Source organism: Phasianus colchicus, chromosome 4, assembly GCF_987193195.1.
Source record: "Phasianus colchicus chromosome 4, bPhaCol1.hap1.1, whole genome shotgun sequence".
NCBI lineage: Eukaryota > Metazoa > Chordata > Aves > Galliformes > Phasianidae > Phasianus > Phasianus colchicus.
The window spans coordinates 5,133,819-5,147,624 of record NC_143439.1 but is presented as its reverse complement, the minus strand read 5'-3'; the positions used below and the strand labels follow the sequence as shown (position 1 = coordinate 5,147,624).

Below are 13,806 nucleotides of genomic sequence, written 5' to 3'. Positions count from 1 at the left end.
GCAAATCCATGCCATTAATATGAATATATACATCAACAGTGCTTTAAATTCTCCCCGTGTTGTTCTGTAAGAAAAACCAAAGCTGTATATATGCAGTGCTATTAAAAATCATAGAATCATAGAATCGCTCAGGTTGGAGAAGACCTTAAAGATCATCGAGTCCAACCCCAACCAAACCATCCTACCCTAAATCTATCAGCCCTAAGCTAAATCATGTCCCTGAGCACCACATCCAAATGGTTTTAAACACATCCAGGGATGGTGACTCAACCAAGCAAATGCATGAAAATGCAACTGTATAAAGCTGGATATGAAGATGGTTTATCCCAAGTCAGAATAATACTTTTTTCTTAATTGACAACATATTAAAACATTGTTGGTGTTTGCTCTGTTTGCTTTTCCTTGCTTTCATTCCTGTATTGTTTATGCAGTGCTATGGATTGGATTTCTGATCTCAAATATATCTTCACTTTTTCTAAAATTTAAACCAGTTTTGTGTGAATTCATATTTTTTATCAAGACTAGTTGATATTTTAAGAGGTCCAAATGTTACATATTTTTTTTCTTTCCTCTTATCTCTTTTTGTAATGCTGCACCTCAGATATTCTGTTCTTCTGTATTTTGAGGGCAGGGAAGGTGGTGAATTGGTTTTTTTAGAGGGTTTTGCTTTTTATAACAGAGAGCTGAAGCTGTTGGATGGGTGAGGTTCATGTAAAAGAAGTGTTCAGTGCAGGTGGCCGCTGTAAAGATGCAGGTCTGCCTTTGGCTTGCTTCTGGGGATGTCTCAGGAAAACAAGAGCCCAGCGAAGGGTTAAGATTTTACTATCAGCTTCGGAAAGGCACATTTGCAATTGCTCCCAGTCTTGTCTTCATTTTTACACCTCATTCACTCACCGCTGCTCTTCACTTGAAGGCAGATCCTTTGACCTAAGCAGATTATTGTAGACGCATGAAGGACACAGCAAGCTCCCCGTGCTTTTGAAGGAGGAGATTTTGGCTCCAAAATAGGGCACTAAGCTTTTCAGCCTTATGCTGCTTTACCTAGTCAGCACAACTGCGGTGCCTCTGGGCGCTTAGTGGACTCCTGTGGAATCAGATGGGAAACAAAAGCAGAAGTGGCAGCCGCTGCAAATGTGGGAGTCTGTGCCATTAAAGGGAAGCGATCGCTAATAAGGGCCTGCGAGACCTAGGTTTCCTTGGTTTCCATGACAGTTATTAGGTAGCACAGAAATTGAATCGTCTCCCACAATGCTTTTGAGGGCTAGGGGGGAAAGGGGTGCTCTAGGGACATGGCAGAGGAGTTACGACTTGCAGCAACTCATCACTCTGAGAATGTGAAACTCTGGATTATTACACCTTACCGCTTAGCTTGCTGTTTCTCATTTGTCTTTTCAGTTTGCTTTGCTTCACGTTTTTTGAAGGAAGACCCTGGCATATGCTACACGGTTTCTCAAATAATATTTTCCCGTTTTTATTTAGAGCTGAGCTTGGCAAAGCAAGGATATGAACAATTATACAGGTGGGCTGCTCAGGGGGAGTGAAGATATAAGGCATCCAATCAGGTATTGGCAACCTGCAGCACTGTAGAAATGCCCCTCCAACAGATTTCTGTAGTTCCAGCGCGGGAGACTGCCAGCAATGGGAGAAGTTCAATGGGCAGAAACAAAGAGAAGAGCAAGGAAGTCGAGGTAAGAGGGAGGCTTTGCTTTGGTACAGTGGAACAAGTCTGCCTTTTGTAGCCAATGTTTCTGGCTGCTCAGCAGGATGCACTGTGCTGTAGCTTTACCCAGTGCAAATGATTGCAGCCTGCTTTAGCACGCTGAAGCAAACTCCTCTGAGAACATCTCAGCTTTATGAGCATGCTGGAAGAAAATAAAAGTAGTTACAAACTGCGTTGGGGAGTGGGGAGGTTTTAACATTTTTATTTCTATGCGTGCAGTCCACTACTGCTGATAGTCATTGTGCCTTAAAGGTTTCAAGAAGCAGTGTTGCTTTATTATGGTTTAGATGAAAAAGCAGCTTTAATAAGATTGTTATCTCCGTTTAAAAACAGCAAAATGCCATGTTGAAGCCTGCCTTTCTGATGTGCAGGTGTTATTCATAGCAAACGTGGGCATGAGCTCAGCAACTTACTCCTTATTATCGCTTAAAAAGCATCAGTGTTTCTTGATTCATAAACATATGAGTGTTCCTTCAGTAAGCATTATATGCTGTTGTTCCAATTAAGAAGAAATTGTAGGTTCATATTACATTAATGGTTAAAATTAAAAGCACAGAAAATCAGTGCCATTTTCTAGTGCTACTTTTATAGATAGAAATCTCTTTTTCTCTGCATAGATAGACCAAAAAGAATCTCCAACTAAACCAGACATCCCTCCCCACCTCCAAAAAAACAAGCAGCCTGTTACTGTATGCAGCAGTAGATGTACATAACAGGCATCTGCTGTTTCTTGTCTTTGGTTTTTTTTTTTTTATTTTTCTTCTCCTGTTGCTGTATGGAAAGCAAAGAACTATAGGAAAAAAAAGAAAAGTCATGTCTTTTAAGTATTATCTGTGTGATAAGGTGGTAAGCTGCTTCCCTGAGTTTTAACTTATTCTGTGGTGTGTTCAAGTTTGACACAAGATTTATACTCCTAGCATGTTTGATTGCAGAAAAATATTGATAAGCTTGCAGACTTTTCATTTAGCATGCCTTTTTTTGCTCAGTATTTGGCTCCTACAAGTTCATGGATTATGGTTATGCTGGTTTTGTTTGAACACCTATACGCATTGTCCTTCTCTGGAAGTAGCCCCAGTTACCTGTTGGTAGTGCTGATATCAGAATGAATCATTTCTAGATATCTCTGTTCTGAAACAGAAAGCTCTTGCATTGTTGTTGTTTTTTTTTTTTTGCTTGGTTAATGATTAAGGGTCAGGATTCAAGTGGAAACTGTGCTTTATATTAAAACCCGACATTTGAAAAACAGAAGCATAAAACGTAGCCTTAAAAATGTATGTAAAAATATAAAACATGCCCGTGGCTTTAAATTGTTAAATTGCATTGTGGTTTTGGCTTCCCCATTAGACTCATCTGAGGAATACTTGCAACATGTGTACAGATCAGATAGGTGTGGTAGTTAATTTAGGGTGTGCAGGGGGAATCATGGAGCTTCTGAATGAGAAGAATAATTTCGTATGCCTCTATTCATTTCTTTTCCCCCCTGAGGGCTAGGTTGCATGATTTCATTAATACTTAAATATCTCAGAAAAACAAGAGTCTTTCCTTGATTTTTTTGTAATTTATATAGCAAAAAATAGCTAAATGGCCTGGTTGGTTAAGGTCGTGAAAGTTTTCTTCCTTTCAGAAGAAAAATATTAAATACCAAACGAACCCCCAGCTTCCAGTTTGCCAAACTGCCCTCTGCTGGCAGAGCTGCATCCTACTGCACAGATCCATGCTTCTCCCTTATGACTGTCATTTACACAGAGTGATGGACGTGGAAACTCAAGTATTACACTGTTTTTCACATCATGCCTACATCTCAAGTAAATTATGAAGATAAAGTTTGTTTTGTGGATGTGCTTTGGGAGTAGTGAACAAGGCTTCTTACTGTCCTGAAAGAAATTTCTCAAGACTGTTTAAGTAGTCTTCTATCCCTGCCTTTCCAGCATGGCAAGGTTCTCACAAAGGGGATCTTTCTTGCTTATACCCAGTGCTGCTTTGTGTTGCTGGGTTTACTGCTTTTAATTGCTCTGTGTTCATGTGATTCACTGATACTGTTTGTGTGAGTGCCTGCTTCCTCTGCCTTTCCACTAGTAGGGATCTTGAAGTGAAAAAGCTAGAGAAAGAAGCTAAATGATCATCCTAGGGTGGTGAGAGCATCAAAACCAAAGTATTTTCCAATTGCTAGGATAGCAGTTCTTAGGACTGTGTGCCAACTGCTGTTATTGCTTGGGAATTTTACGTGAGATTTCCTTACAACAGTGTTAACTGTGAAGATGTGTTCATCTTCCCTCTCACTGCAAAGCTCTCTGCAGAGGATGGCTCACCAGGTTCTCAGTGAATTACATAGATTTGGCTGACTTAAGAACCTCTGTTGCATACGATTCACGATGCAGCTCATTTTATAATGCTCTTCTGTGGTTACAGTTGCTTGCAGACATGCTTTAGATGAAAGTTTTCACGAGGGACCTCACACACTTAACAATGATTGCCAAAGTTTTAGAATGCTAAGTGCAATATTTGTTATGGGCCACTTCATTATTAATTATGGGCCATAGGTGCCTATAAAGGAAAAATGATAAAAGTTAGGAGTACCAGCTTGATAAGGATGGCTAGGGGGAGCTTTTAAAAGTAATCCTTCTATACTACATCCCTTGCTTGAGAAAAAACTTTACTGCAGTCAATCCCTGTAATTTTTAGGTGTCTTGCATCCTCAGTAATTACTGAGTTGTAATTAACAAGAGCTTGTGCAACAGATGTAACTGGGAAGCTTCAAGTGTAGTCTAATGACAAGGTAGCTTTTTTCCATAATGAAGCCCTGCAAATGCTGAAGTGTTTTGTAACTTGTTACAGCAGCACTGCAGTGTAAGTCCGTATGCAATACAATATGTTTGTTTCAGTGGCTCTAGGAAGACTTAACACTCATTAATGCTAATAGACTTGGCCACAGCGTATAACTGAAGTTGTCTATCTTATTCTTTGTTAATGATGTTGGAAAAGATTGTTGCAGTAAGGAAGACTGAAGTGTAGAATATTGGGTGTATTCGCACTGTGATGTGGACTTGTTTGGGATTCAGTACTTAATTCAACTTTATTCAGTATTTGAGAAAAGTCATGGATGTACATCGAAACTTGTGATTATGTTTCTGTGATGGAAAAATACCCACTTTGGTTTCTGTTTTCAGAAGAGTTTGTTAATAAAACTTCTAATCAAAGTGAATTAAGTCAGTGACCTAGAAATCAGGACTCCAAATCTTTTAGTTTTTGAAAATATTGACTTGATTGCATTGGGACTACATCAATAAATGCTCCCCATTTTATATTTGTATAACATTTAAACACTTATTCCGGACCTGATTTTCTTTATTCTGATAACAAAGGCTGAAGAAATGCAATGTATATATTTGTTGAACAAACCAGATTTGATTTGTTTGTGAGTATACACTGTTTCATAGAACAGCCTGTTTACGTTGTCTTCTGTTCACAGATGGATTATTATTTTAAGGCAAGGTTAAGCACACAAAAAGTTTTCGTACAGAAAAAATTGGACAGGATAGCTGAGTGAAGTTTAGTGAGTTTATCAAGAAACACTGACTTGGAATTCACAAGGGTCAAAGAACAGCTACCATGACCACTGTGCAAAACATAAGTGTATGCTCAGACTGGCAGTAGTACATTGATAAACTACTCAAGTTACACAACCTTTTTACAAAGGATTAACATAATTAATCATGATTAATTAACATAATTATGATTATGATCATATGATTATGATAATTAACATGATTTTTTTTCTTCTCGTGCCTGCCACATTGCTGTAGTCTTAATTTATTGTTGTTCTGACAGAGGTGATGATGAACATTTATTTTCCTTCATAGAACTTCATAGTGGGTAATAAAATACAAGGAGGAATTTTCTCCAACGTGTATAAAAACTAAGTACTGCTGCATTCATTTGTGAATGTGTCTGCTCAAACATCTTTCTCTTTCCCTGTCAGATCCCCAACCCAATGTTTATCATACCTTAAATGAAATTTAATTCTGCATACTGCACAGCTTTGTGTTATGGAAGAGACTCAGGACTTCACTTTCTTTTTCAGCAATGATTCCACATTCTGCCATTTCCAAGGCAGAAAGACTGCAACTTTTAAGACCATAAATATTGTCCAAGTAATAGACATTTAGGGAGACAGTACAGTGCATTAGATTTGAATCTGCTATTTTTACTGTGATGTTCCTTTAAAAAAAAAAAAATTGATTTGAATTTATTTCTCAATGTGATGTATGTCTATTTATTGTGAAGGTTGCTTTTGCTTTTTTTTTTTTTTTTTTGGAAACATCTTCTTTTCAAGTCAGAAATCAAGCTGAAACCTCATGGTGATTTCTAATGCCACAGTAGAGTAGCTGCTAACATTTACTTTAAATGCCAGACTAGAGTTAAAGCTAATATTTTCCCTAGAGCTTATAAATAGGTTAAGAGATTTTGCCATGATTTTGAGGGAGAGGTGGTAGCCCAGTGTTCTTAATGGGAATACATTTTTTTAATATGTACTCTCATGTGATACTTGCTTAACTTTAAGCAGATGTAATGACAGATAACATTTTTAAAGACATTTTCTTCTGTGCTACCAGAAAGTTCCTACACATCCCTATGAAATTATTTTCATGGCAGTTGTGAAGCAAAGATGTTTTTGATTCTTGAAACCTGTCTATAATTGGAGAAAAATATTATAGCTTCACATGTCTACCTTTTGTTTTATTGCCTTATAACCTAAAGTCAGGCAACTCATTGGATTTTTTAGATAGGGAAGCACAGTATTTAGTGTAGTTAAATTTGTGAATGGCTTTGATCACTTTATCAGATTGTAAAATCAGAATGGTTTGCCAAAATTTCACTGATATCAGTGCTAATAAGAGATATTTTTGTTCATTTTCTTTTTTGCATGTCTTGAGGACGCAGAATAAATGTCTTATAATTCCAGGAAATTAACGAAATAATTTTTATTACAGATAACAGATGTTTGTGTTTTTGGTGACTATTGTCTTGCATTCTGCTCTTTAATTTTCATGATTATAATTTAACAGTTGAATAGTTGCAGTCATCTATTACCTAACATACAGAAATGCTGTTACAGGAAGTGTGAGGAGGTTTGTTTTCAAGTATAGCTGTGTCTAAAGCACCATGGAATTTTAGGAGATTTCATTTTCATACAACTAGAGATGTTGAGGAAGATGGGGAGGCAGGGGTTGAACTCCAGCATATGAATTTGCTTACTGACACATGCTTTGACACACATTGCTTTTTTCTCCCATGTTTGAATATAACGCACGTGATGTTGTTAAATGCAATACATGACAAAATCTCTGACCATGTGTATGTCAGTGTTTTGTGGTATTCTCAAAAGGCACAGGATCTTATTCTTCTTTTCTTGACGTGACCATTGTTTGGACAACCATACTCTGCTTGCATGGAAATCCACCTGTATCTGCAGCTATAAGATACTTAATGCTTGCTGGTGACGTTTTTCTGTAATGCTGTGATGATAAATCGTTGCTGTTTTTAATAGATTGCAAAGTTCCCAAAAGGTATAGCTGTAAGTCTACCTGTGAGGTCCTTAAGATGCTTTAAAAAAGAAATTAGCTGGGTCTTCTGACTCCTGTTCAGGAACTGTTATTACTTTGAACTGGCAGTTTCATGATAGTGGGAGAAAAGGGAAGTGTTACTTAACACAAGCTAGCTTTGTTCTACTAATTTGGGGTCCTTTTATCTTTTTTTTTAAATTTCTTGTGAATAAAACCCATTCTGTTTGTTATCAGTAAGAAATTAGGAGTTTTCTTGGTGTGCTTTTATTAGCTTACTGTAACAAACTGCCCATGTTTTACAGGCTGCTCTTCCTGATCAGATTACATAAATGATACTGATTGCATAGTATGACTGTCAGGCATTTTATGAAAAGAAGATGGTCAAAGCATATTTCAGCAACTTGAGTTGCTGTGTATCGACTGTGTGTCAGATAGCAGTATTGATTTTAAAATTGGTCTTCTCACTGATAAAGGATTTAAAGCTTAAGATTTCGTATCTTTGTAACTTGCTTCCTGTACGTTTATGGACAGTGCTTAGGATCTGCTGACACATGTGTTCTGGTGCTGATGAATTTTGTCTGTTAGAAAGTTTGATGTTCACAGTTCTTTTTATCTTTGAAATTCCTAGCTCTGATAAATTGGAAATTCAAGGCAGTGTGAGTGCACTTTCCCTCTCCTACTCAAAAATTGTTTTGCATTCAGAATAGTAGGCTTCAGTTTTCATTTCAGTTGGATTTCCTTCTAACATTACTTTGAGATTTTATGAAGGAAGCATTTGCCATATTAAAAAGTTAATGCAATTTTTTCCCTTCTATATAGTTGTTTATTTGTTTGTTTTAAAGAAATAAATACAACCAAACCAACCAAATAATAAAAAAAAACCTGACAACATTTCCAATTAGCCATTGTCCTGTCTTCAAATATAACCTCCCATTCACTTGAGTTTCATGACTGGCTTAGATACTGAATTATGTTGAAGTATTGATTGTGATTGAGACAGTTTACTGAATTGATTCTAGTTCCTAGACCTGAATGGAGTTATCTGGAACTGGAAACAAATCAGCAAGCAAAAAGACTGGTAATTTGCTCCAGGTACCAATCATACTGACTGATATTATGAGCTGTTGCAGATGATGCAATTCAAACAAAAGTTACCTGGGATAGGGCTTAGTGATCAATAAAGCCTGTGTTCCAAGACTCCTTTTAGAGAAATACTCTCAAATCTAAAGAGCATTTTAGCACACAGCTCTTGTGGTCACATACAGCCACAAAAACTTGTTCTCATGAAAGACAACTCAGTGATGGGGAGATCCAGATGATTTCATTTATTCATTTAGTTAAGGAACATCAGGCGGGCTGAGAGATTGTGAATGTTCTCCCACCTTAGCAAAGCTTGTGATGCCAGTACTACATGTATATCCATTTTGTCTAAGTCTTGCTATCTGAACAAATCTGACCAGCTATACAGTCTTGAGCTTAAGTAAGTATAGGAAGATGAGACTTAAAGCAATACAGTTACAACAATAGTGTTATAACAGTACTGAGAAAAATGTCTTGTAGAACAAATAGATGAATTGTCTGGATCTATATTTTACAGCATTGTCATGCTGAAACATTTCAAAGCAGTTATAGTGTAATACCTCCTTGATTTTGAAGTTTCGTTTCTCTGATTTGATTTGTTCTCTTGTCGCATCCTTGATTTTAAAAGCAAACAAAAAACAACCAATACATGCTATTTATGGTCATTTTTCTCAGAAACTCTGATGTTCTGCAGAACTTTAAAAGGAGACTTCTCCAGTCTATTCTGTACCATTACTGAAGCAAGCTGTTGCACTGCATTCACTCGTTTGTAGGACAGAAAGAAGATACATATAACATTTCATCATCTTGTTACCTGTTAAAGTTCTCAGCAAGAAACCTTCATATCAGTGCAGGTCTTACATTTCAAGAACCTGCACCAGGTGAGGTTCAGGTTGGATGTTAGGAAAAATTTCTTCTCAGAAAAAAGAAGGCTGCCTAGAGAAGTGGTGGAGTTGCTGTCCCTGGGGATTTTCAAGAAAATAGGTAGATAGATAGATAGAAAGCCACAGCAAACATAGAGATGGTACTGCTGTGAGCTCAGCCTAACGGCATGCCTTGCCTAAAATATACTTAGTGTCTCATCAGTGGGTAATCCCTGTAAGCCAGTGTCTGCAGGTAGCACTGTCTGGCCCTCCTAAGCTGCAATGGATTACTTGAGTCATTCCTGGCTCTTTGCTGGACCTCGTTAAAAAGTCTGCTCCAATTTAAAAAAAACCCACACATATACAAAAACTTTTATATATATGCATATGTTCACAGATTGCATTATCAAGCTAATTGCAAGACAGTAGATTTTTCAGAGAGATGTGACATTGTTTCTTAGTAACACTGCCCCAAGAATGAGCTTAATGTTCTTTACTCTGAGACTTCATAATCTAAGCATCTGTTACCAGTAATGCTGGATGGAAAATTTTCAATTCATTTGAGGTTTTAACAGAATTTGCTATTCTTCTGAGTCGTCGTAGTCCAGGTGTTGTGGGAGAAATACATCAGAATTGATTTTTATTTCTGAAGATGATTTTATCCTTATTGTCAAATACTTTGTGAAATACCTAAGGATAATTATTCTGCTATCTCACTATTTGTATTTGCAGTACAGAACACAATGCTGCCATAGACAAGTGGCACACCTGTTTCTATAGAATTCTGACATAGTGCCCATTCTGAAAAATATGATTAGCCTAGAGCAACCTGCTAAGCTCATTTTTTTCCTGAACTTAGGTAGTTCCCCAGGTACTCAGAACCTAGCGAGGCTGCACCTAGAGGTGTGTTCACTTTTGGGCTTCTCCTGCAAGAAAGGTATCGAGGCCCTGGAGCGCGTCCAGAGAAGGATAACAGGTCTGTGAAGGGTCTGCAGCATGAGTCTTATGGGGAGTGACTGAGGGAGCTGGGATTATTCAGTCTGGAAGTGAGAAGGCTCAGGGGAGACCTTATCATTTGCTACAACAACGTGAATAAAAGTTGTGGCAAGGTGGGGGTTGGCCTTTTCGTTCAGCTAAATAGTGATTGGACAAGAGGAAATGGCCTTAAGTTGTGCTAGGGGAGATTCAGGTTGGGTATTAGAAGGAATTTCTACTCAAAAAGAGTGGTGGTGCATTGGAACAAGCTGTACAGGAGAACAGTGGAGTCACCATCCTTGAGCTGTTTAAGGAAATGGGAGATGAAGTCACGGTTTAGTGGGCAGTATTCGTGGGAGGTGAATGGTTGGACTGGATGATTCTAGAGGTCTTTTCCAACCTCAGCGATTCAATATTTCATTTATCTTTCACTTTCTGGCATAACAGCACTTGCAACTGGATAGAATTGGAGAAATGAGTGTTAAACGCACTCTTTAAAAACAACAAAACAACTTGCTGATGTTCTAACTCCTCTATGAAGCAATTAGTCAATGTATTCTTACCTCTGAAATCAAATATTGAGGTTGTAAGACAGATTGTATGTATCGTTACGTTGCTACTAAAGAACATTCTGGTGACACTAAAAACTACTAATGTAACATCTCACGGAAATACAAGTGATGTTGTGTGGCATAATAGGGTGACAAGTTTCTCAACTCCAGTGCCAATATTTATTCCTGCTTTTATGCTACTTTAGCTCAATGAGGAAGAACTCAGAGCGTTTCCTCAGCATTGCCGTGGCAGGCTTCAATGAATTCTCTAACTGGAAGTGTTCACTACTCCATTCTTTGTCTCTTTTGAGGGCATGATAGCTTGAACTAGGAGGGGAATGTGCCATGGAATAGATTTGGGACTGACTAAACTGATCTAACTGCAGTGCTGATCATTTGTGTGCTGTAGAAGAGATGGATATAATAAACATTTAAATGCTAGCAGGTGTTTCTGGTGGTTTCAACTATCTTTTTTGGGATAGGTACAAAAAGAAAATTGAAGTGCAAATCCCTCCGCAGGAAAGAATCATAAGCATTCAATCGATGTATTTAGGTTAAAGGTATATGAATATAAACACGAAAATATATTTAAAAGATAGATGAATATGCCTAATATTGGATGTTAATGCTTGTGTTGCTGGTTTTCTGATCCATCATGTGTTTTGGCTGGGTGCTAGTTAATTTCACATGAGGGAATTTAAGAAATCAATGAGGCATCGCACATTTTTTATCTTTCTAGATATGAATCCTAGTTGATATTTTAACTAAACTCATCTTAGCTGAAGGTAGACTGAGATTTTCTTTCTGAGTAGGAAGGTTAAGGAGTTGTTTTGGGTTGTAAGAGACAGGTCTGTGTAGTACTTCAGCTTCTGATCTGCAGATACCGAGATACCCAAATCCCCTAAGGTAATCTTTTGACTTCTCACTCTATCTAAACTTTTCTTTTTAATGTTGTTTTTTTCATAGTTTTTTCCTCCTACTTTTTTCCTCTAATGGGTTTTGGCTGCTTTACATTGTTGGTATCTTAACTTCATCTAACACGACCAATCATTTCAGGTTATTGAGTAACATGTAAAGGAAGTGCTTGGGCTGTAAAACGAGTTCTGTAAAAAATGTTAAGTCTCTTCTCTGCTGAGAATTTCTTTTTGGTGTGGTATATAGATTGCTTCTCTATCTATCTGAGCTTCTTGTAGCATCTTGTCCTTTATGATAATCCAAAGGGTTTTAGTTTATGCTTCCATGCAGCTACCTAGTGATAAAACTCTAAAATTGTAACAAATTGAGGCTGTCAGAGATTGAATAAAAGCACCTATAATCATTGGTCTGTACAAATACTCTTGTGAGTGACAGAGAGGATGAGAAATTCTGAGAAATTTGAACCAATCCGGCCCAAGTTTACTACAACTTTAGATTAAAAAAGCAAAAAACAAAAAGGTTTTGGAAAAACTGGGGAACACTGATATTTTCAGGGTTAAAGGACATGTTCTGCTTTGTGCACAAAACAATATGGTCCTTCTACCAGATGTCCTCATAAAGTTAGTCATAATTCATATACTGTTAAGGCCACCAAAAAAACACATTATGAAACATTGGCCTTCACTTCTGCACCTGAAAATAATATGTCTAACGAGCTATTATTTGTCATGCATGTAAAATTGTGGGTATAAAAACAGCAGAGCGTGTCATAATGAAATTCAATTCTAAACACTTTGAGCGCTCGAAAAATGTGCCATAAAATTCATCTTACACAAAAGGAATTAAATGCATAGGCAATAAAGAAGTGCAGCCAAAGTGCCTGTAAATGTGTGGTTTTTTCTACAAAATAACAAAAGGTATAAAGTAAAAAGCTTTCCCCTTCTGGTGTGCTAAGCAGCTGATAGAAGGTACCCCTTGACATCAGTGGCCATACTGATCGTGTATTACTGTGAGTTTGTACAACTTTTATCACTTGGGAGTAAAAATTTATGGCTTGAAGGTACCAGGCAAGTGAAATGTGTGTGTATATGCCTGCAAGTCCCAAAGGCTGACTTGAGTACATGGAAGCCTCTGCCATGTATAGTAATTATCTAACATAATTACTTTTTCACGCTGTCATGGACATTTGAACGTATTTCTGCAATTACAATTAGCTTTTTTTCTTTAAATATAAAACTGCAGTTTCAAGTTAGTGTGAATTTGTGTATAACAAACAATAACTCATCAAATAATTAAGAACAGATCAAAAAACCCTATTTCCAAGAAAAAATGTTGAAGCTTGTGATCAAACATTGTAGTATACCTGCCTTATTTTTACCCAGGGCATGTGGAATTGATGTGTGGGAAAACATTTTGATAGATTTAAATCAAATTATTACATTTTGCTCATTCTGCTTATGTGTTATGGCTGCTTAAAGCCTGTACCTTATTTCCTATTTAGCTTTTAGAAATGAAACTTCCTAATATCTAATGTGCTCCTACTTTTCAGTTCTGGAGTAAGAGGTTCAGGGACAAAAAAAAAAAAAAAAAGCATATATTAAAGCTGAAATATTATGAGCTGTTAAATGCAGAGGTGAAATACAGCATGCAATGTTATATTTGCAGAACAGCAAATAGTACTTATGATCAAATGATGTTTTCTGACTGCACTGCTCTACTTGAGAAACCTATACACTTGAAATGGGAATAAAGTTCTCTGGATCATTGATCATTGCTCTTGATGGTCCAGTCCAGCTCCCTGGATAGTCTAAAATGAGATGATGGCTGAGTGGGCTCTTTTCATCACTTTTTATTGCTGTTGAATGTAGGTGGTAATGAAGGGGTTATGAGGTTACCCATTACTTGGGTAACTACTTTCTGGCCTTCAGTCACAAATTCGTTACAAGGATATAAAGCCACAGAACAGGATAAACCTTCTAATTGAATGATTTGGGGAAGCTTCCTAACTGTTAGCTGTTATCTGTGGCAATTATGTTTGTTTTTTGGGCATGTTAGCTACTTGGCAGACAAGTATAGTTCAGACCCTGTGTTTTCTGAGAAGTGCCTTCAGATGAGTGTTACCCTATGTATACAGGTAT

At 37.3% G+C, this 13,806-nt stretch overlaps 1 protein-coding gene across 9 annotated transcripts in view; it reads left to right on the top strand.

Moving 5' to 3' along the window:
- MARCHF1 (membrane associated ring-CH-type finger 1) overlaps positions 1–13,806 on the top strand; it is a 337,967-nt gene that overhangs the window by 214,312 nt on the left and 109,849 nt on the right. The gene's annotated exons all lie outside the window — the stretch shown is intronic.